We start from the raw sequence: 23,017 nt of genomic DNA, 5'->3' as shown, positions 1-23,017 counted from the left end.
CCTATGGGCTTCAAGGCCCATAGGAATCAATAGGAAATACCGATTCTGTATTTACCGAATCGGTAAATACAGAATCTTACAGATTCTGTAATTCTAAAATAAGAATTACCTACATCTGCCCCCTTCCTATTTACCTACTCTTAAATACCGAATCGGTATGATTCGGTATTTAAGAGTAGGTAAATAGGATTTACCTACATCGGGCCCCAAGGTCTCTTGAAAATTCCCCATTCTCTATATGGAGAGTGGAAACAACTTACCAATACAAATAAAAAACTGTCATTCTAGGCATAGCATAAAGTTCTCTAGCCAAGGCACCTGAGATTAGAGAGTTGAAATGATGGCTGACAGCATGGTTCTGTTGCAGCACTTTGCACCGTGCACATTTCTGGTGTAAACTCAAGTACAGTCTGCACTCACACAGATGGACCTTTAGCTCCGAACTGTGGTTGATGCAGCAAATCAATACATTTCCATATTGTGGAGCAGATACGGCCCAACAAAGAAAAGAGTATTAGATTTGCACACCATGATGGTTTATTAACAGATTAGAAAGGCTACAATTGCAATTATCACTTTAGTTGTATTATTGCCAATACATGAATGCATTAGGTAATATAAATCAAAGCTATCCAAAGTCATAAATGAAAAGGCATCTATTTAAACAACAAGGGGACCCCAATTAGTATCAGCGAGGGACCTCGGGGAGTTCAATTATAAAGAAACAACAATGGTCCCTGGCAAGGAGACAAATGAAAGCAGAATAAATATAGACTCAGTCAGTTCTATATTGCTGAAGACATGCCCAGCCGGGCAGTGGTCCTCAAAATTTATATTTAGATCAAAATATGTAAAAAACAGTAACACCTTCAGCAATTCACACACGGGGGGCACAAGCCTGTACCCAGCCACACGAATATACAAACAAGGACATACATAAAGGGCTTGCAAGGCAAAAACAGTCTCTGCAAAATTCCAATTTTACACAGAGAATTTCTTATAGGTACCATTACACAGTATTGTATAGTCAATCATTTCTACAGGTATATGGTACACATTAAGTCGACGACGTTTCGGACCCCCTTACTAAATGACGGGGTCCATCATCAGGACAAACAAATAATTGCCTTAAAGTTTATAAGCCTCTTTTAGGCAATGGGCAAATTAAAGTCCAAGATAGCTAACCAGGAAATCGTGTGTTGCCGACTGACCCGGCTATCCTGGTTCCAGGACCCTAATGCGCTACTGCGCCTCCGGCATTTTCCGGCGAACAAGGTACTGCGGAAACTACTCTACCCCGCCCTTGGATTCTTGGACTTTAATTTGTGTACTAACCGACCAACCCATTTGGATAAACGTGGTTATACTGGTCCTGTCTTACCAACCTCCTGCGCGCTCTGATGTAAGCCCGCATACTATATGCCCATTGGCTAAAAGAGGCTTATAAACTTTAAGGCAATTATTTGTTTGTCCTGATGATGGACCCCGTCATTTAGTAAGGGGGTCCGAAACGTCGTCGACTTAATGTGTACCATATACCTGTAGAAATGATTGACTATACAATACTGTGTAATGGTACCTATAAGAAATTCTCTGTGTAAAATTGGAATTTTGCAGAGACTGTTTTTGCCTTGCAAGCCCTTTATGTATGTCCTTGTTTGTATATTCGTGTGGCTGGGTACAGGCTTGTGCCCCCCCGTGTGTGAATTGCTGAAGGTGGTACTGTTTTTTACATATTTTGATCTAAATATAAATTTTGAGGACCACTGCCCGGCTGGGCATGTCTTCAGCAATATAGAACTGACTGAGTCTATATTTATTCTGCTTTCATTTGTCTCCTTGCCAGGGACCATTGTTGCTTCTTTATAAATGAAAAGGCAGCCTATTATAAGGTTACCGTAGACTAAATCAAAGCAGACCTAACGTCTCATGAAGAGAAAATCCCTGATTAGCTGGCTAAGAAAAGTAGGGGGGAATGGTGAGAAGTCAAGCCAAAAGTGTTGGTGTGAATAGCCTCTAAAAGACTGAGTCTAATTAAGATTTGTCGAGCAAATGAGGAAGGCAAATGCCCAAGAGTCTAACTCCTTTGGGCAAGTGGAAAGGACATTTTCACTAAAGGAAGCAAGACAAGCATATCCTATCTAACTCTACATTGCATTAATTTGAATCATCATCTTTGTCCAGTTGATAAACCTACATATGATTCCTATGAAGAGAACAACTCGGGAGGATGCACTGTTCAATAGCATGAGCGCTGTCTTTTACAATGACTGACCCACAAAGAATCCTCCACTACCTTCAGCTTAATATCTACAGCAAGATGACACACTTCAAGCAAGAAGTTCTCATTTCCAGGTGCTCGCTCATTTCACTCCCTGAGGCATATGCAAGGCCATAGCTTCAGGGAGGGGTTTGGGGTGTTACACCCCCCTAAAAATGTATTCTGTGGGAAATAGTTGGGTACATGTGCTTACCGTTGGTTATGGTGAGGTCTCTGTTGGATTTCACTATGGAATTTCACATGCACATACTGACAAAAAGACACAGTACACTCTCGTCTCCAAAACCCCCAAAAATGGTTAGTTTAAAAAATATTGCATTTTAGTACCACTAAAAATGCACCCTACTTTCTTTTTCCAGTGCCTCTTAAGTCCTCCTCGTGTCCTGCTTCCCATATAATATATTTTAACAAAATATGCCAGTGTAATTCCTGGGAAATCTGAAACTCACACCTATGCCACTGGGAAAATGCAAAGAAACATTCACATGAGAATTAAAATAAGATACATTCCAATAGCTTTGACTTTTACAGCTTTGCTTCCATAACAAGAAAGAGGAAAAATACAGGACAAGAAGAAAAAATGGCAGGCTAAAAATTCCATTTGAAATTAAGGTCTACATTAGCTACGGTTAACATAACATGAATACCACACAGTGAATAATACACTCGTGTTTTGCCGATTAATGTAAATTTACATGTAAAGGATTTATTTATGGAAAAATTCAGTCAGTTCTTATTGTTTTGTAGTAGTTCTTGCTAGTTGTTAATTTTTCCAACAGTTTTGATGATTTATCCAACAATAAAATTAACCACGCAAGTGTTCCTATAAAGCCCATAACCACGTGGGCATTGGGGCCTTGTTGCCGCTTTCCTGTTTCTTCCTATGCAACCGCTCTGTTTGTTTCTGCTCGTCTTGGATTCTGGCATAAATACAATCTTAATCCCTAAATATTTCTCTCAGGTTGAGATGTTGGAAACACCAAACTAAATACCATGGGCCTCCTGGATTTACCCGTATCATAACTTATCTGTGTGTAATTGTGAACACAGTTTAGAACAGACAATAGATAGAGTAGAATCCTCTGATGTGTACTGAACCAACAGTAAACATTGGACCTCATGCAGGCTGAAACCTTTCATACATGCACGGCTCTAGGGACAAAAGTCCTCAGTGTGAAGCAGACAAAAATATGAATTAATCTCTGCGGCTACAAGTATCTTTGGAGAGGCTAGACAAGACATTGCTCGACAAATTTGGTCTAGCTCCCAAATCCGACATAAGTAATTTATTTGTCACCTTTAAGAAATCCACTCCTACTGGGGACATTAGAAAGGCTGATGTCATTAACCTGGGCCTCTCATGCTTGCACAGATTATCACCAATCTACTCCATATCTACCTATACAGTGGAGTTACGGTCTCAAATCTTTAAACCACTCCCTTATCACACCTGTCTTAAAGAGAACCACTTGAGATCTTAATAATCTAGTTAACTTTAGACTCATGTTCGAGTTTCCTTGTGAAGCAAATGGGCTTGAAACTTTCACCCGCTAAATGTCTTATGAGTTGGAGATGTATAGCCTTTCAGAACATTGGAATGCTGGGAGCTCCATTGCAGACAATGGAGTGCTCCCTGCTTCTACGGGCCGGTAAAGGCCCGCAGAGCAACATTCCAATGTTCTACAAAGGCTTCTCGAAGTTCGAGGGGATTTATATCCCCTCGAGCTTCGAGAACCCTTTGTTTAATTTGGTAGAACATTCTGCCCTCTAGTGGCAGAATGTTCTAATAGCCTTATAGCCCTTCGTAGCAGGGCTATACCGTCTAATAAAGTCCCGCTGCTTCGTTAAAGTCCCTCGCCTTCGGCTCGGGCCTTTAACGATTTAGTGGGCCTTTAATAGCCAGGCTATAAGGCTATATTAAGTGACATTCATTCAGGCCTCAATACCATGTAGAGCATGGGTACTCACAAACATTTGCCCAGGGGTCGCAAAGTATGTTCTGTGGTGTGACCGAGGGCCGCACTGATACCAGCAGGGTGGCGGTAGGGGGTCTGGGTGGGTCAGGGATTGTGTAAGGAGGTATAAAAACAAGTTAAATAGGCGGGCAAGAATGTATTTGCAGGTTAATAAATGCTTGCCCATTTATTTAACATTTGTTTCTGAATATTATTGCTCACTGTGTTAAATAATTTTGTCCAATTCATGGGGGATCAGGACCTGTTGGTCAATAAGTCAAAGTTCTATGTTATGCATGTAGGTCCAGCTCAAGTAGGCCTTACATTTTTAAAGTTGGATCCACTGCGGTCTCAAGGGCGAGTGTTTTTTCATACTTGGGTGTTCTATTAGATGCCAAAATGAATTGGGGGCCCCAAATAATTTGTGAGAAAAATGACCTCTCGCGGGAGACTTCAGCCATTTTGAACTTTGCCTTAAGATTTGGAAAAAGATCAGTGGGGGCCATATTACAGCTTTATAGGGCCAAGAGTATTTCAAAAGCACTATATGGCAGTGAAATAGGAGGGTATTTCATCCCTGACGATCCTCAAATTACTGAAAATAAGTTCTTGAGACGGCTCTTATCTGTTCCTCAGGGTACCCCCTCTTTCACCGTACACGAGGAGCTGGTCTGATCCTCACCACTGATCTGATAGGCTACCACCCTGTGTCTCTTTGGTTAAAAATCTGAGTTGGTAAGGGAACATAATTAAACAAAATGCTTTCAAAAGAATGTCTAGTTCTCTATCAGGTCTCCCGAGTACTGTGGCTCAAATATATCAAGGAAAGTCTCACGAGCATGGGGAGAGGAGACCTTTGCATTAACCCTGAATTGGCCAACAAGAAGGACTTGAATTATATGAATGTGGCTTATTTCAAGCAGCAGTCAATGGTCAGGGAAGAGAAGGAGCATCTGAAGCCCAGTGTATGTTGTTTCATCATGTTAATACCCACCCTGACAGTGGAGCTTTACTTGCTGGGGTTTGTAAACTCATATGTGATTTACTACTACTCACCCCTGAGGTGAAAAGCCGGGGGCTCTCCTTGCTATCCCTTTCATTTCAGGCATTTACTGATAAAACAGAATTGTTTGCAGAAATATTTTTAAATCTTGTATAATATTTTAAACAGTTCGTTTTTACCTGCTGACAAAGACTATTTCCTCGTGCCAAGACTAACAGTGGCCCGAGGCCCCCCGAGGACATTGCCTGACCGGTGCAGCCGATTTTAGGGCTGACGCCGGCAGGTTAGAAAGGTCGCCATCTTGGGGAGGAAGGAAGGAAGAGGGTAGCGGTCAAGTTGTTAGGACGCTCCTCACCTCCCCCCACTGGATATAAGGATGACGTCTTCCCGTCCGCGCAGTGGGTGGGCGCAGCGGGCGCGCCGGCGGCGCGCCAAAGGCAAGCCCGTCTGCGCCCGTCCGCGGCAGATCGGGGCACGGGGCCAGAATCCCTGTCCATTCCACCCCGATTGCCATAACCAATATGACACATATTAAGTACACTACCAAGGATTTGCTTGCCATACGCCCCAATGTTAAAGATAGTTGCCGCCACACTATGTCAGTAGACTCTCCCACGATGTACTGTGCATCCTGCCATTTTACGATTAAGGAGGGAAAGAATGGTGAGTTAATAGGGAAGATTTTGAAAATGTCACTACTCAATTGTAGATTCCTCAAAAAACACAGATTAGAGATACATGATCTTGTGGTAGATGGTGATCTCGATGTACTCTTTTTAACAGAGACGTGGCTTGATATAGCCTCGACTCCAGAAATCTTGGAGGCGGTCCCGGTAGGATATAGCTTGCTTAGAATTGATAGAGAAAAACAGATAGGAGGAGGACGGGCTATAATTCACAAGAGCGACCTACACTGTACCTTAGAGAAGGCTACACTGCCGAACAGTGAAGGTGGGTTTTTTGCGATTAAAACTAGTCCCAAAAGTAATATCAATGGACTTCTAGTATATAGGCCCCCTGGTAAGTCCTCACAATTTGCCACTCAGCTGACAGAACTAATAACGCAACATGCGCTCCGACATAAGAAATTTCTCATTTTAGGAGACCTCAATTTTCATTTTGAAGATCTCAAATGTAGGGAGGCACAGGCCGTGGTACAGGCTCTGAAATCATTATCACTAACACTGCAATCTATATCTCCTTCTCATCAACTTGGTCATCTTCTTGACCCTGTTTTTGCTAACTGGGAGGATCTTAAAATAAACACTCCGTTGCAAATCACATGGTCCGATCATTTTGTCATCCCCTTTGAGGTGGAAAATGTTCTACAGGAATGTAGTGCGACTAATTTTAATGTGCCCAATTCTAGACCCTTGAAACGCAGAGACTGGAAGAACTTTACAGAGGAAAAATTTAAATCTGCCCTATGTTGAGAACCTCTTCCCTCCAACGACACTCTGCTTAAGGCATGGGAGGGCTATGAAAAATGGATGTCCAGAGCTCTGGACACAGTAGCACCATGGACATTTAAACCCCCTGTCAGAAAGACTCAAACGGCTCCTTGGTTCTCTAAAGAACTTAAGGAAGCTAAAGCCAAATGTAAAAACACTGAACGAGGTTGGAGAAAAAATTATGATCCAGAGGACAAGCTAAAATATAAAAAGGAATTAAAAATTTATCATAAACTTATAAGAGCAGCGAAAGGTGTGCATTTCAAAGAACGTATTGAATCCGCAAAAAACCCTACTAAGGAACTCTTTTCAATATATAAAGAGCTCACGGTTCCTACCAGACTTGAGGCTCAAGACACATACTCTAATGAGCTATGTGATGAGATTGCGGACTTTTTTGTGAAAAAAGTAGACTTAATACATGCCACTTTCACAGACAGCCCACATGACTACCACTCAATAGTGAGAAATGCTCCCACTACCAAGCTCCAGTTAACAAGCTTCTCAGTCCCTAAGAGATCAGATCTGCTTCCCATTATGAGAGGAATTCATTCTGAATCCCCTCTGGATGTAATCTCCCCTAATCGATGTACAGGAGTTCTTGATGGCATGATCGAGCAGATTGAACAGCTTATCGCTCTCTCTTTTCAGGAGTGCCATGTGTTGGAGGCTTGGAAAACCGCACCGGTTATACCCCTGAAAAAGAAAGCGAACATTCATATCTCCCAACTGCAAAACCTCCGTCCTATATCCCTCCTCCCCTTTTGTGGGAAAGTTGTGGAGAAGGTTGTGAACAAGCAACTTATGAAATTTATTGAAGAGAACTCCTGCCTCCATTCAACCCAGTCAGGATTCAGAGCAGGATATTCAACTGAATCCGCGGTCCTCTTTTCCATAGAACGCCTGAGACAACTTGTTGATGGAGGGCAGACAGCAGCGTTGGTGTTATTAGACCTTAGTGCAGCATTTGACACCGTGCTGCACTCAACGCTGCTGTCGCGCCTCTCCGACATGGGAATAGAGGGTCCAGCCCTGGAGTGGATAAAATCTTTTCTGGAAAACAGGAGTTTTCAGGTGCATTGCCCTCCTTATAAATCATCTCCTCGTAAGTTGAGGCATGGGGTTCCACAAGGCTCAAGTTTGAGCCCCACGCTGTTCAATATTTATATGGAGCCTTTGGCACATATCGTGGAATCCTATGGTGTGGATATCATCACATACGCTGACGATACCCAATTAATAATTCAACTTGCCAACAACTAGCCTGAGGAAGCCATTAACTTTTCCAACTGTATGCGGGCTGTGGCAGGATGGATGAACAGCAACTGCCTTCGCCTAAATGGTGATAAAACCGAGTTGTTGGTGGTCGGTAAGTCCCCCTCCACCTGGTCGCAGGACTGGTGGCCGACGGAATTAGGGCCAATCCCCCGCTCAGCAGAGGTTGTTAGAAATTTGGGAATTATGATCGATGCGGAGCTTTCCTTCAAGCAACAGATTAATAAAATCACTGGAAAATGCTTTGGAATACTGAAAACTCTCCGCAAAGTTCTCGATCTGCTCCCCTTTGGTGCCAGGAAGAAACTTATCCATGCCCTAGTCACGCCACATCTGGATTATGGCAATGCCCTTCTCCTAGGCCTGAGTAAAAAAGGCATTCAACAACTACAGTGTGTCAAAAATGCCGCTGCCCGCCTGGTACTTAACCTTCCACGCAGGGCATCCGGTAAGACGGCATTGCGTAAACTTCATTGGCTCCCTATTGTGGAGCGCATCAAATTTAAGGCACTATGTATGGCTCATCGTATTGCCCAGGGAAAAGGCCCAAACTGTCTGCAAAGACTCCTCACCATCCATCGCCCCACTCGAAATCTCAGATCCGCCGGAGTGATGTTATTCCAACTTCCCCGTGTTCACAAGACCAGAATGGGAGGTAGTTCCTTCCGTTTCTTGGCTAGCAAACACTGGAATAGCCTCCCCTTGAACCTTCGGATGGAGCCCTCCGAAACAAGATTCAGACAATATTTAAAAACTTATCTCTTTCCCAAGTAAATAGTATCCTGGTACATTCTGCTTCATCTGGGAGTAGTAGCATTTCAGAGTGGGGACACACCGTCATAGGTGTAACCAGGCGCTTTAAAAATGGTTTATTATTATTATTATTATTATGATCGATTTCTACTGACCAGGTTTCGGTTTGACCTTTTCGACCTCCTTCTCACCACCAAAGCGGGCAGTGTAAAGCCAAAGACTGTCGTCCTGTGGTTCTGATGGAAAATCCCCTCAGAACATGGTCCATTTTACGATGTTCTGTAGTTTTTATGATACACCTATAAATACCTTTTTAGTCCCGATCCTGAAAAAGGCCAACTTTAGGCAAGTACGACCCGCTTCTATTTTTTTACAAATGCTCACGGGTAGCACTGTTTTTTATGTGCTCAACTTTTTTAAATGTTCTCTCAGGCTCAGGTTCTAGTTGCATAGTTACTCTGTTTCCCACAGATTATTTATGGCACTATGCATTGTGTAATATTTTGCTCTCTTTTTTGACCATCAAATACTTTTATCAGTTGCGATTAATTGACGTCAACTAGAGCGTTCCTTTTTCACCTGGTACTGTTTGTTTCACATTGGTGTCTTTGAATCCTGTTTTATTGCCAGTCTAGGCTATTATCCTATCTGGTGTGTTTCGCTGAGGAGTGTTTTATCATATTTTATGTGTGCTTTTATGGTTTTTCTTCTTGAAACTGAATAAAGACAATTTTCATTTGATTTGACTGCACCCAAACTCTTTTCATGTCTTTCTTTTTCGACCATCTACCTTCCACTTTTTCTCTAACTACAATTCTTGATCAATGTTATCAGCTCTTTAATCTGCAACTTCATTCCAGGAGCTCTCAAATTCATAAAATGTTTGTCACTAAAGGCTAACCTTTACAATCCTTTTAAATTGTTTGATTTTGGGATATCTACATCATATTTTTGAGCCAATTTCACATGTATTCATCTTGCCCTTCAAATAATGTCTTTATAGAGAATCAATAGTTCCTCCTCTAGGTATGTATCTAATTATGAAGGATTCATTGTTCCCAGAATCATATCTTCCGATTTCTACTCACTTCAATTGGCTTTTTATTTCTTGAACTGGATTTTGAATCGAACTTAAACTCAGAACTGAAATCAAAGCTGAATCTGGAAAACAAACAGAAGCTTGTATTGGAACTGGATCCAAACCCAAGACTGTAGCTGAAACATTTTCAACATTTTGATTATTATATAGTAATATAGCCTGTAAGCAACTCCTCAAATTCTTGAGGCGTAAATACTGATTGCTCTCTTGAAGCATCCAAATTAAACCCTTTATTGCTCAACTTTATACTCATTGCAGGTTGCATATTTAATACCGATGTATCTGAACTGTACTTCACATAGTCATGGTTATAGTCATGGTCATTTCAGACGCATGATAAGTCATTTCAGGAGGTCCACTTGGTCTGGGGCAATAAAAGGTTGCATGCTTCTGAAACATTCCGCTCGTCAGGTCAAATTGAGTCTGATTTGGAATGTAACCTACATTTCTCACTTCTGTAACAGTATCCGTTCGAATTGGAACCATATTCTGAAGCAATGATTTTTTTGCCAGTTCTACTGTGTTAGCTTGTGCTGTATGTACTCCACTAGGTACAGCCAAATTGTGAACAGTATTTACCTGGAAACCAGATTTGCAAAGAGGTACAACAGGTCCAATAGTAATGGGAACACCTAAAACATCTGGAGTTTTTGCATCAATCAGGTTCATTGGTGATGTAATCTCTGTCCTTGCTTGGAGTAGCAAATGTATGTTCTTTGGATATGTCATGATTTAAAGGTGCATTTAAAATCTCAGCTGTACTAGGGTTTATCAAACCCTCACTCTGAATCTCACTGTAAAGAGGTGGACAATTTATAAATAAATCATTTAAAAGTTCATCATCAAGGTCACTTTGTTCTCTTTGTTTCCCTGTGTCATTCTTTTCTGTCTCTGTATGTTTATTTTTCTCTTTTCTCTTTTCTTTTTCCCATGTCATCCCTTTCAACTTCTAATGCAGGATATAATCTTATGTTATGTGCAAAGTCCACTTTCCACCTTTTCTGTTGTGAATCCCATCTAGCCTCTGGTAATGATCTACAGTCTTCTCATATCTCCCATGAAATGTCGCTTTCTGATGTGCCATGGGTTCCCATGTATGTAATGCTTCAAATATGGTAGGTCTAGGAAGTGGCTTGATTTCATACATTTTCCTCCTTAAATTCTTGATAATTCTCATGTTGAATCTCTCATAGTGAGGAAACTTTAAACCCTTGTTGTCTTTAGTAAGATTGTGCCAAAACTCAAGTCACAAAAATGGAAGTAATCCATTGTCCATCATGATAGTGTGTCCTGGCATACCCTCAGATGGTGCTTCCAGTGGTGCTTCTACCTTAGCTCTAACAGATATATAGTCTCACCTTTGTTTATAATTTCCTGAAATTCTTTTAAAAATGTCATTCTAATTTCATATTCTGTATTCACAAATGTCTTCTACAAACTTCAGGAAATTAATTGCTCCCACAATTTACTTGTTCGGCCATCTCAACTAATGACAGTGTGATTTTACCCCAACTGACCCACTGTGACACCGATCTCTCTGTCTGCAGCAGCTCACCCTCCTTTTCAGTTTTCTTCAGCACGTCTTCTCTAAGCAAAATCACTATACAAGGCAAGCAACAAATGAAACTGTCTGCTCCACTAAAAGAAAAAGCACTCTCACAAAATAGCTAAACGTTTTCCTTCTATCATTTGCTCCAATGAACTCTCGACCACCTGGGTTTCGCCCTAATTGATAAAGTTATTTCCTGCGCACTGAGATCAACTAGACAACCGTTTAACACTAGCACACAAAGAGAACCCTGTAAAGATGTTTATGACAATGTTTCACGACCAGCATCGGTACGCAATATCTCGAGATTTTAGGCCACAATGGACCCGTTTACAACTTTAGCTTCTTTTGATCAAGCGCCATAATCATTTATGGACTTTAACAATACAGACTCTAACCACTTCACTCAGCTCAACAACACACAGCCATTAAAATACTGCATTCTTAGCAAAAGCAATAGCAATGCGCATACCTAATAATACTCCCATTCCTTCGCTACTGTACGTTGACTTCATCAGGAAGAACACTCCATCAATCCTTCTCTTTGCCCAACACAATTTGGGCTCTTAGGACTTTAGCAATAATATCCCTGTCTTTTTAGAACCCGCAAACTTTACTTACCTAAGCAGAACCACAGCTCTGCTACCAAAGGTTTAATTCAGAGTAAACAGTATGAATAATTTTAGATTTAGTTTTCAATCACTACTTACACATCTTTCCCTCTAACTGTACTGGGCACCTACAGCTATAGGGATTACCGCATTAACCTCAGCATAGAGGTGAATGGTCCTCCGATGGATCTATCTCCGCCGATATAAGGGGTGGGAATTAGGATGTCCAAAATGCAACGTTACCCACCCAATGAGGACCATTAATTGGTGACTAACTCACAAGTTTGAAATAAGGTTCAAATAAACTACTCTCAGGACCATACTGTAAAAATAAAGTATCACAATGGGGAAGCCCAATCTCCTAAAGAAGTTAAGTCTAACTAGAATGATTCACACTAGAAGCTCTGCTACTACAACACAGAATAAAAGAAGCAGAACTAGATATTCTGAAAATATTTCTCTGATTCTCCCTACAATGCATTTAGATCAAAATAATAATTTAACTCAGTTTTAAATAAAGAACATCAGGACACAATAATCACAAAATTTCGATAGTTATTGTCTTATTGTTCCAAAAAGGATGCACTTTCTTAAGCATCTCAAACAAGTATATTAAAGCATATAGTGGAAGACTAAACATTTCATCAGAGGTTCAAATCCAAAGAGGATGGTTTGAAACAACATCAGATATGAGGTTACAGATTCCTACAACCATTAAAGGCAGAAGGATAATTAAATTATCCTTAACAGCATCTAAGTATTTAAAGCAATGGATTAAAATAAATCAATTTTTAAAGTCCTCTAAGGACGATTCCATGAGCATGGCAAAGGGAAATATGAAACAAAAATCTATTATCACGGTAAAGATGGATTCCAGGTCTAATGCATAAAGGCAGCAATATCAGCAAAAAGGCAGTCCAAGATAGAAATTTGAAGGATGATTGTAAAATCATAGTAAAAAGTTCCATTCTCTCCCAAGGAAATAAATAATAAAGGGATGCATTGCATCAAAGAGGGAAAACAGTATATCCTTCTCGCTTTAAGATGAAAATAAAAAATATAATGGTGTCGAGTGAATGTGCATCCCAAAGAAGCCCTCCCTTGGGGTTTCTTCTTTTATACTCCTTGTAACACCTTAATGATGTGGTATCACTGTACTAGTCAGTCTATCGTATGATTAGTTTAAGTATGTAGTCACCAAATACATTTAAGTACTCCTGTAGTCTTTCTCAAGCACTTCATGTGAACTACTTGGCTTTCCGGGCCACACAGGTTTGTCAACGTTAAGAAATATACAATGTGACAGACTATGGCATCCGGTTGGAGTTGACTTTTTCTCAGAGCCATATCATAGTGCACTTCAAAAGAATGCCCTTTGTATGTAAATGAAACTAGCAAAGAACAAATATTCCAACATTTGAAGAAATGCCAATGAATTATTATGCTTACTAAGGGAATATTGCAGCTCAAAAAGGGATGTGTTTTTAAAGTAAAAATGCACACATCATTTTTAAATGAATTAAAACTAATTAGAACCAAAAATATTGCATTGAATCATTATTTCATAATAAGTGAAGAATAGTAAATGCTTCACCAATGTATTATTACACAAAATTGATTAACGTTTGCAATGGCCTACTGCCACAAATGTTTCAACATCCAAACATGTAACATATTCTTAAAAACCAATGTACTAATATTGTTTTCTAATTTCATAATCATTAGGGTCTCTAATTTCACATCTACAATTTTCAGTGAGGTAACTATCTTCTTTACATAGTTACACCACAGTCTATTCATAATGCATTTGCAATGAAAGTCAATAGAACTGTTAGGCCTCCTCATTAGATTCATTAGTTCTCATCAGTACGTGAATAGTAAAACATCATTTCATGAGCAATCTTGCTGTTTAAAAATCAATTAATAAGCGTTAAAGCTATTTAGCAATGTATGTTCTCCTTTTCTATCATGCTTTTACTGTGCTGTTACTTCACTTATCTCTTACTATATCCCTTTGTTCATCTTGTGCAATGTGCACATTCAAGTTCTTGTCTCTAAATCAGTACAAGTGTCATGTAAAGTGGTTTTGAAATATTTGTGCTATCACATTTTCACTACCCACCCTCTTCCTCACCAGGTTCTTCCATGTGCCCCAATCAGCATTAAGAAGGCCATCAGCCCAAGACACCCAACTTTCCAGAGTTTCATTGATGGCGCCTTACAAAAAGGAGTAGGTTGCAAATCTAGTGCTTCCAGTCATGCAGGGTGTTGGCTGGCATAATAGCTCAGATAGGTGATGGGGCAAAGTAAGAGGTAAGGAGAAGATTCCAGGAATTTGGGTAGGGGTATTATGGTTGGTGACAAGACAGAATAGTCAGCAGATGAGAATGTTGTGGATGGGAGGTAGGATTTAAATGATAGGGCACAGGGATTGTGATGTTAGAGTGGGTGGTAGGGTAGTACACAAACTGAATTGGTGTGCCATTCTGCTGTTCAACCAGAATTTAAACATGACTTCTGGTACACTGATATCCACAGATCTAAGGGGGTCCTTATTTTAAGGGTGCAATAGCTCTCACCTGCTTAGGTGACATGCTTCATCATTAAGCTAGCTCCTCGCTAGTTGGGCGCTGCAATACCCAGCAGGCTCTCTGAAACTTGGGCTCTTTTTTAGAGATCGCTTATTTTTTTCTCCCCCTGATCTCGTATTAGCCAGAGCTCAGGTCGCTTCCCTAGCTGGGTGTTTGTGAAGATAGGTAGTAGACTGGGTAACTGAGTAGTTAGAACTGACTATGAGCGCTCACTTAGTAGTGTTTATTCCTGGCAATTAAACATTCCAAGATTAAAAACAAGACTAAACCAAACAGTTATGTTCAGCAGGGTCAGCCTGTTTCATGCCCACAAGGTCTATACATGTCATCAGGACCACACATAGACCCTCATCTACTCAATAAGTGATGTTTTTAATTAGAAATGCAAAAATATAAAACAAAGGTTTGACAACTCCTGGTGCCCCGTCACAGATTTGGTCAGCTCATCAGGGCTCCACAGGGAAACTTGGAGCGGCGGCTCCTCACCACAACTGGTCCTAGAGTAGGTGCAGTCGAGATCCTTCCCTGCTTTGGGTTCTGAATAGTCAATATTCAAGGACTGAAACTGAGCTTATTGCAACTAAAGGCAGAAATGCAAGTAACACAGGTTGTGGTGTTTTGTTTCCATGTTGAGGCCCTAGATTGACAGACTATGAGCCTTGTACAAGTACAAAGGAGTGAATAATTGTGGAGTTGTATTGCCCTTTGGCGCTCTGCAGCCTGCTTCTATCCCTCTTGCAGCATGCAGCAGGGGCAGCTCCTCCTCTACGGCAGAGAAGCACAGCCCCTCTGCTCTTTGAGCAGGAAAAATAAAATAATAACAACGTAGTTATTATCATTTTATTTTTTGCAGGTTCGGGCTCTATTGCAGCGTTGTGATTGGCTTAGGAGCGCCAATCACAATGCTGCATTGCAGCATTGTGATTAGCTATGGGGAGCCTGGGTGCTTCCTGGCCCCCGGACTCCAGAGAAGCGTGGGGAGACGGCAAGCAAAAGAGGTAAGTGGTACTTTTAGTAGTATCTCCCCTCCGCTCCCCCCTTCACCCTTTCTCCCGCCCATCCACACTCATTCCCTGCCAGCTGGCACTGGCAGGATGGCAGAACTTATCATGATCACGATATGGTGTAATGAAATGAGAAGCTGAAAAGAAGCTGAGACGATATTGCTGCTTGTTTATGTATGTGAGTGTTTGTGTGGACTGTGTGATTGATAACACCCATATGTGAATGGATTATTTTTGGGTATTCCACACTGCAATGCTTACGGTACTATTGTACAATCCTGACTTGCACCCACGTAGGCTGGTGTTGGAATATTAAATTAAAAAATTCCTAAGTCCGCACCCCCTCCAACGCAAGTCGTGGTAACGACTTGCGTTAAAAAAAATGTGTTGTAACGGCACGCGTTGTAAAAGTACGCGTCGTAAAGCCGTACATCCAAATATAACAAGTTATGGTTGGAATATTCAGTTGCATTTGATGTGATTGTCATTTTCTATTAGTGAGGTTTTAACTCGATGAAGGTTTATGCTGTACCGAAATCACTTACCGCCTTCTTTAAAGTGTTATCCTTGTTTTGTCTAGTTTGCCTCTGGATTGGCTTTGCATACGTGGATAGGATTGAAAGGTGTAGGTGTTTGGGATTGAACTGGAAGCATGGGACAGTGCCACTTGGGTTTGTATGGTTTGCTGCTATAAAGAGGTGGCTTGATAAATTATAGCGTTTTCCATGTGGAGTCATAAATCGGCAAGTGCATTTCAAATGTTTTTTTTGTTTTTATTACCCGCAATCGTGTATGCTCTTGTTTCATTAATAAGTAAAACATGTGTAAAAAAAGAAAATAAAAAAACCAAGTACAGCGTGGTGCGTGATCAATAGATTTTGCATGAGGGAAAATAAGAGAAATAAAAAAACATTTTGAGCGAGAGAGAACTTGAAACAATTTCTATACGTGCATATTACACTTGCTGGTAAGTGCGTAATTAGATCTGCCGATCAGCTGCACCAGAAAGCAAGGCTTTCCAGGGACACTACCTCAAAAGTTTCAGTGCAGCTTATCAGCTCATAGTATACATGATACTGTGGTAGGAGACTGCACAGTGCTTTTTTAGTTTCTAGTTTTTGGCAAATCATTGAGTAGACTTCATTGATGTATCTTTCGTTCGTTCTAGCTTTGTAATTGAAAACCTCCAAGCAAACTCCTCTAAGACAGTTTGTTAGCCTTAAGGGAGACTCCACTTTAATCCAAGTTACACCACATAAGAGACACAGACATCCAGGCCTCACCAATTCACCCACAATTAAATGCAAACTCCTTATGTGGCAAAGAAGGGGTTGCCAAGGTTTCAAGGAAAACACAACATTATTTCGGCTAAGCTGCCTTACATAAATACAGTGCAGCAGGCAGACACTAATGAGGTCTTCAAAGCATACCTTGATTTCATGATCCACCCGCCTTTCAATTTTTACTGCATCTTATTGGACTATCAACAATTGAACTACACCAATATTAGCCATGTTAAAAAGCATACTTTGGTTTGAATTACAAGTATTGAAAAAAACGTAATTTGATCCGCATTTCTGCCTTATTTTGCAGAAACTAACATAATTGCTTAAAATCTGTACCATAACCGAGAATACTGCACGATTATGTTAATATTGTTCCAGTTGTTTAATTCAAATCCCGTTATTGATATTGCACAAATAGTGGAATAATCCAATTGTGGTGTAGCCACTGCTCATTCATATATCTAAAATGTGCAGCTAACGGAGGCCTTGTGCACATTTTCTGGTAAAATGATCTGTTCGAACACCTAGTTGTGGCAGTTTATTACAGCTGTTGCTATTAATATTGAAAAAGGAGGCCAAAGTCATACTGGTTGTCATGGTCACAACCATAGCACCTTCCTCAAAGGTACATACCTTTTGAGAAAGTTCCTAAATGTAATTTCATCATCATCATCAAAACCATATTCGTTTTTATTGACACAAAATCATACAAGTATACAATAAAATGCATTACACAAATATTGATACAAATATATAAAACAAATTCATAGATAAAAAGGTGTATTATCGAAACATATCAAGAAAAAGTTAATACTTCACAATCACGCAGAATTTGTATCACAGAAAAGAATATCAGTCAATTCAAGCATTAAACTAATGTCGGTGCATAAGAAGATTAAAAACTTGCACTAAAAACATCAGCCAGAAACAATGATATATAGAAAAAAAACAGTTGAGATGTGGAAGAAAGTTGCAGATGTAAAAATGCATGTCTAATTTGATGAAATCCTATGGATAACAAGAGGGGCCTTATATATTTATAACAAAGGGTGATTATACTGGAACAGATAGGTACTTGGTGCATAGTGCTACAAAACTGATAATTGTCACAAGTACAAGGTAAATTATACGGTTTGTACCAGACCTCCGTTGGAAACATCAGCTGATGAAATATGCCCAGTCTAAAATATGTCAAAAGATGACATTATTGGTGCAGCATTTCCAAGAGGAGATATAGCTCAATCCCATCGTCCGATTTCACCATAATGTATTTGCCCATGACTGCTTGAATAAAGCAGTGGCCTCCCATTCAAGCGGTCACCTCGAGTGTGAAGGTCTGCTTTACCCAGTCGAAATCTTTTTAGGTCTTGCTCCTAGCGGTGCAGTGCCCTGCTTGCGCAGCGAGGTACTTTTTGTAGGGGCTTTGGAAATGGAGCTAGGAATCGTACACGCTTGTGGGTGTGCTTTTCCTTTTGGGCCACGCTATTGGCCTTTGCGTGCGTCTTTTTATGAAAGACTGCACGCAATTGGCCAAAGGTGTTTGCATTGCTCGGCCCATGGCCTATTGGTGTCTAATACACGCACAGCTGGCATGTGGTTTCAATTATCATGCCAGACACAGGCGCGATAATTGAAACCACATGTTTGGCTGTGGCGCACGCTCGCACCACTGGCAGGCTTCTTCTTTGTTGGATCCATTTCACAGGGAAGCAGCGAAATGAAAGAAGGAAAGAGAGTTGGGATGCTCGCGTGCACCACTCGTTATTTTTTTTATTTCTACCAGGGACACAGAGGGAGGGTGGCATGGTGGGGGCGTTTGAAGGATGGGGGCAATCAAAAGGTTTTAAGGCCACTGCCCTGTTCGGAGTCATAAAGGGAAATATCTCTAGAAACATAAGTGTCTATGAAGCAACATCACCCAAGGTGGTATGTGGGATCGAGGCATGTCCCGGAAACTTTGTGAGAGCGGTCAGAGACCAGGTCTACGGTGTTTATTTAGAGACAAAACACTCCCTAGTGCTCCCACCCAACCCTGCACACAGCACACTTGCGAGCATTCCACAGGCACATGCTAAGCAGGTTTGGGCCACCTCAGCCGAGCCAGGCAACTCGAGACACGCAGAGAGACAGCAGGAATCTTCTAAAGGATTCTCAGTAAAAAACACCTCAGCGCGGCCGGGACGCGCCCCACCCTTCAGTAATAACTTGCACCATGACAGCACGTCTACCCGGACAGTCATACCAATCCCCAGCAAGAACCCGGCTTGTCCCCTGTGGAAATAACTCCTCTTATGGACACACTCCCTCCAGGCGAACACCTACACACAGCCCCAGCCTTCTCGTCCCAGTGATAATTATGGAAATAGTCCCCAATACCAGCAACTACAGACTGCCATGGTTTGACCTTCCAGGTGGAAATACGTCATGTTATGGCAACGCCCCCTCAATGATAACATATAGGCACAAAACCAGCTTCTCCTTTGTTCTGGAAATAATTTCCATTATGGTACACTCCCTCAATCCCAACATCGCTCCACGGCCCCAGCTTGATGGAACATGTGTAAATAATTTGTGTAATGAAAACGCTCCCTTCCCTACATCCCTCTGATGTCCTTGCCTTGTGAAATAATTCCTATGGAAAGCCTCAACAGAACAGCTCTGTACAGACCCAGCCCGCACTTCCTGGTTAAAGTGATACTGTTTCTTTGATAAGACTTATGTGCCATATACAGAGTGGGACTCTGATCAAGTTGCCTAAACAAATAAAATAAAATAAATGCATTCATACTAGTGAAACTTCTACCCAAAGCCCTCCAAGCATGCCACTAGCAAGGCCTGCCATAAGAAATCAATCACATGGCAATCCATAGCAAAGATCCAGATCTCATTCTTACTGTAAGATACTGTAAAAGGAATTCATACTATGACAGCAGTGCACTGATCAGAACATCTCTACACAGCTCTGGCGTGCCTAACTCAGCTGAAATAACTTTGGTTATGGAGACACTCCCTTTATAAGGAGAGCTCTCCAAAGTCTCAGCTGTCTCTTCAGCGTGAAGAGAGTTTTGTGCCAGTTACAAGTACATCTTCGCCTTAAGCCAAGTAAACCATGTCCAAGTAATTCCTGTTAAAAAATAAAAAAACCTGCACTGAAAGCAACATATCTCCAAAGTACCATAGCTGTCATGTTTCCCAGGTCCACAAGTAACTAGTTCGTTCCCTCCTAGGTTTTTTCTTATAAATATGGGATTTATACTGGGTTAAATTACACTACAAATCCCAGAATTTTAAGAAGAAAAAAAAGGAGTGGCCTACTAGACACACATGCACTTCGGAAAATGCAGCTCTGAGTCATCTTATGTTGAAGCAAACCTCACCATAATAAAATTAGTGTTCCACACAAACAACCCTCCCATTACAAAGAAGATAATATAATTCTAGCTGTATGGATATCGTACACTTAGAAAATCACTCCAAGGCAAACGTGCAGCCATCACTCTTGCTTTATGAGCACTCTAGACCAATAGCAAGTTACCCTTTAATAGTCTTTAAAGGCAATATTCCTTGCATTCATTGCAGCTGTGCCTGACTCTGCATGGGGGTCTGGCAGATCGGAAGCCGAGATGCCTGGCCTCTACCCTGGCGTGAGGGGTTAGACAGCTGCCAATTCACCTCTTCTTTCGGGCACTGCCTGTGGGGTAGTCATTTCTAAGGGGCAAACGAGGGGATTTTAGGTAAGCAGCGTCAAGAAAAATAAAAGTCAGCATAAAAAGAATCGTTCGATTTGAGGTCTACTGTGAAATGTCACCGTGCATCCCTCACAAACCCCAAAGCTATGCTTGTCATCTCTGCTTAAACACAAAATAAGTAATTTAAGCGACAACCCCATTTCTGGCATTTTTTATAAATGTAGGCGCATATAGACTTACTTTTAACTTGTCACATAAACCCTCAGGTTAGCTTACCAGCTATGTATGCTGGCCAAGTATATCTGCTGGTAAAATCACCAAGGGGCCTCATGCATATGCTGTGTATAACCAGCAAATATAAGGCTTGAATACTAACAAGCCTGTTGGCATAAGTGATTAATGCACTTTACAAAAATGTATGTTGAAATACCTGGTCACAAGTTTGAATCCTAGCATACGGAAAAGGGTGACTCGTCTTCCTTTGAAAAAAGGTTATCCCCTGCATATCATAGATTTAGAACCCATGAGAAAAACAAGCATTTGCAATGCAATAGGTCTCGCATTACTGAAAGCTTGAGCTATTGGCGTTGCATTATTATTTGCAACGCCAATAGCTCAAGCTTTCAGTAATGCAAGACCTATTGCATTGCAAATGCTTGTTTTATAATGCCCTCAGGATCTTAAAATATGCCTGTTCTCCCTCGATCTTTAAAGGTGGACTTTATGAAATGGAGCCATGGTATCTGTGAAAAGTTATCCAGGGGCAAACATTCCTCTACAATGAACCTGTTTAGATATCTCTCCCCCTTGTCCAATACCGAGCACCAGAGTAAAAGTGAACATAAATGAATAAAATTTGTAATAAAATTCATGCCCAATTCTTCATGAATAAATTCAGCTGAGATGCTCTGTCCCAAGGCCAAACGCCCCCTCAAAATAGTGTTTTCCGTCACCTGGATCTGGTCGACAGGTGCAGATCCCCATATCTCCGACACCCAAATGTTGGCATAGGGAAACATTTGGCTTTGTATACATCTCACAATAATTTTGGAGGCACCTGTCCAAGGCGGCTAGCAAAGTTGTTCAGACCAGAGATTGCCCTTCTTATAATCCCTAAATTTTTCTCAACCAACGGTTGCCAACTATGACCAAAATTGAGTAAAAAAACTAGGTTGGAGACATTTTCCACCCTACTTTAAATATGACTTTGGGCTGACATACTGGAAGTTTTTGTGTTCTTTGTGCCAACCACAATGAAGTGTAATTATAAGACCTAGCATATTTTGGTGTGTTTCCCCTGACTTTTTGCTTTCTGGCCTCCCTGTTTTTACTGTTTTTGCTGGTTAGTGTTTCTGTGCACTTTCTCACTGCTGTTATGTCTTAAAGTGCAAGTGCTCCTATTGCAAATTATGTTATGGATTGGTGTTTCCATGATTGGCATATTTGATTTACTAGTCTATAGATTTTTCTTGTTGTGCTAGAATGCTTCTTGCCAGATTTAGACTGGGCTCTTTTTTTCGTCTTATAACTTTTCCAGTAAGAAGTGATTGGTCTCGAAATCTGAGTTTTTGTCCATGTGATGATACCTCTGTACAATCAAATATTCATACCATCGTATTTTGTACTTATTATGCGATTCCCAGGAAAACATTATTAAAACCCCTACTAAAGAGATGGGGCCTGAGGTCTTGCAAGGACGCGTGTGAGCGCTTACAGAAGCTAGAGGACAAAGAAGTTATAGGTATCATGGAACAGTACTTGAAGTTGTTGATCAAATTTAGGAAATCTCTGCAAGGCCCTACCTAAATATGCTGTTTTTTAGATCTCTTCTTTTTAATTAATTTTTAATTATCCTAAGATTGGTTCTCCTGATCTCGCTTTTTAAATGGTAATGATTTCTCCGATACACTTTTCCATTTCTATTTACTTATTTTAATGAATTGATCAAATTGTTTGTTTTATATTATCTCTGAAATTGTATGCTTGTATGATATTTTATGAAATATCGAATAAAGCTTATTTGAACTTTGAACTTGATTTACTAGTAGGGACCTAGTAAAGTGAACTGAGGGTGCCAGGGTCTTTAAATCAACTGCTGCTAATGGGCCTGCAGCATTGGTTGTGCCACCCTTACAAGCAGCCCTGTAAAGGGTCCTCAGACCTTCCACTGAAGTGTCTGCACACAATTTGTAACTGTTATGTCGACCTGGTAGGTACACTCACTTGCCGGGCCCTAATCTTCCTTTTTCTGACATGTAAGTCACGCCTAAGGTAGGTCCAAGGTACCCCTGCGGGCAAGGTGCCGTGTATATTAAAGGTAGGACATGTACTGCTGTGTGTGACGTGCTGGTAGTGAATTGCAGTGTATTTCGTTTTTCACTCTGGAAATGCTATCTGCCCCACAGGATATATTGGGAGTTTACTTATAACATCTTTTAAGCATATCTCCCCATTGGGACAAGATGGGAAA

This window comes from Lissotriton vulgaris, chromosome 10 (assembly GCF_964263255.1).
Source record: "Lissotriton vulgaris chromosome 10, aLisVul1.2, whole genome shotgun sequence".
In the NCBI taxonomy this organism is placed as follows: Eukaryota; Metazoa; Chordata; class Amphibia; order Caudata; family Salamandridae; genus Lissotriton; species Lissotriton vulgaris.
This window is presented reverse-complemented; position numbering follows the sequence as displayed.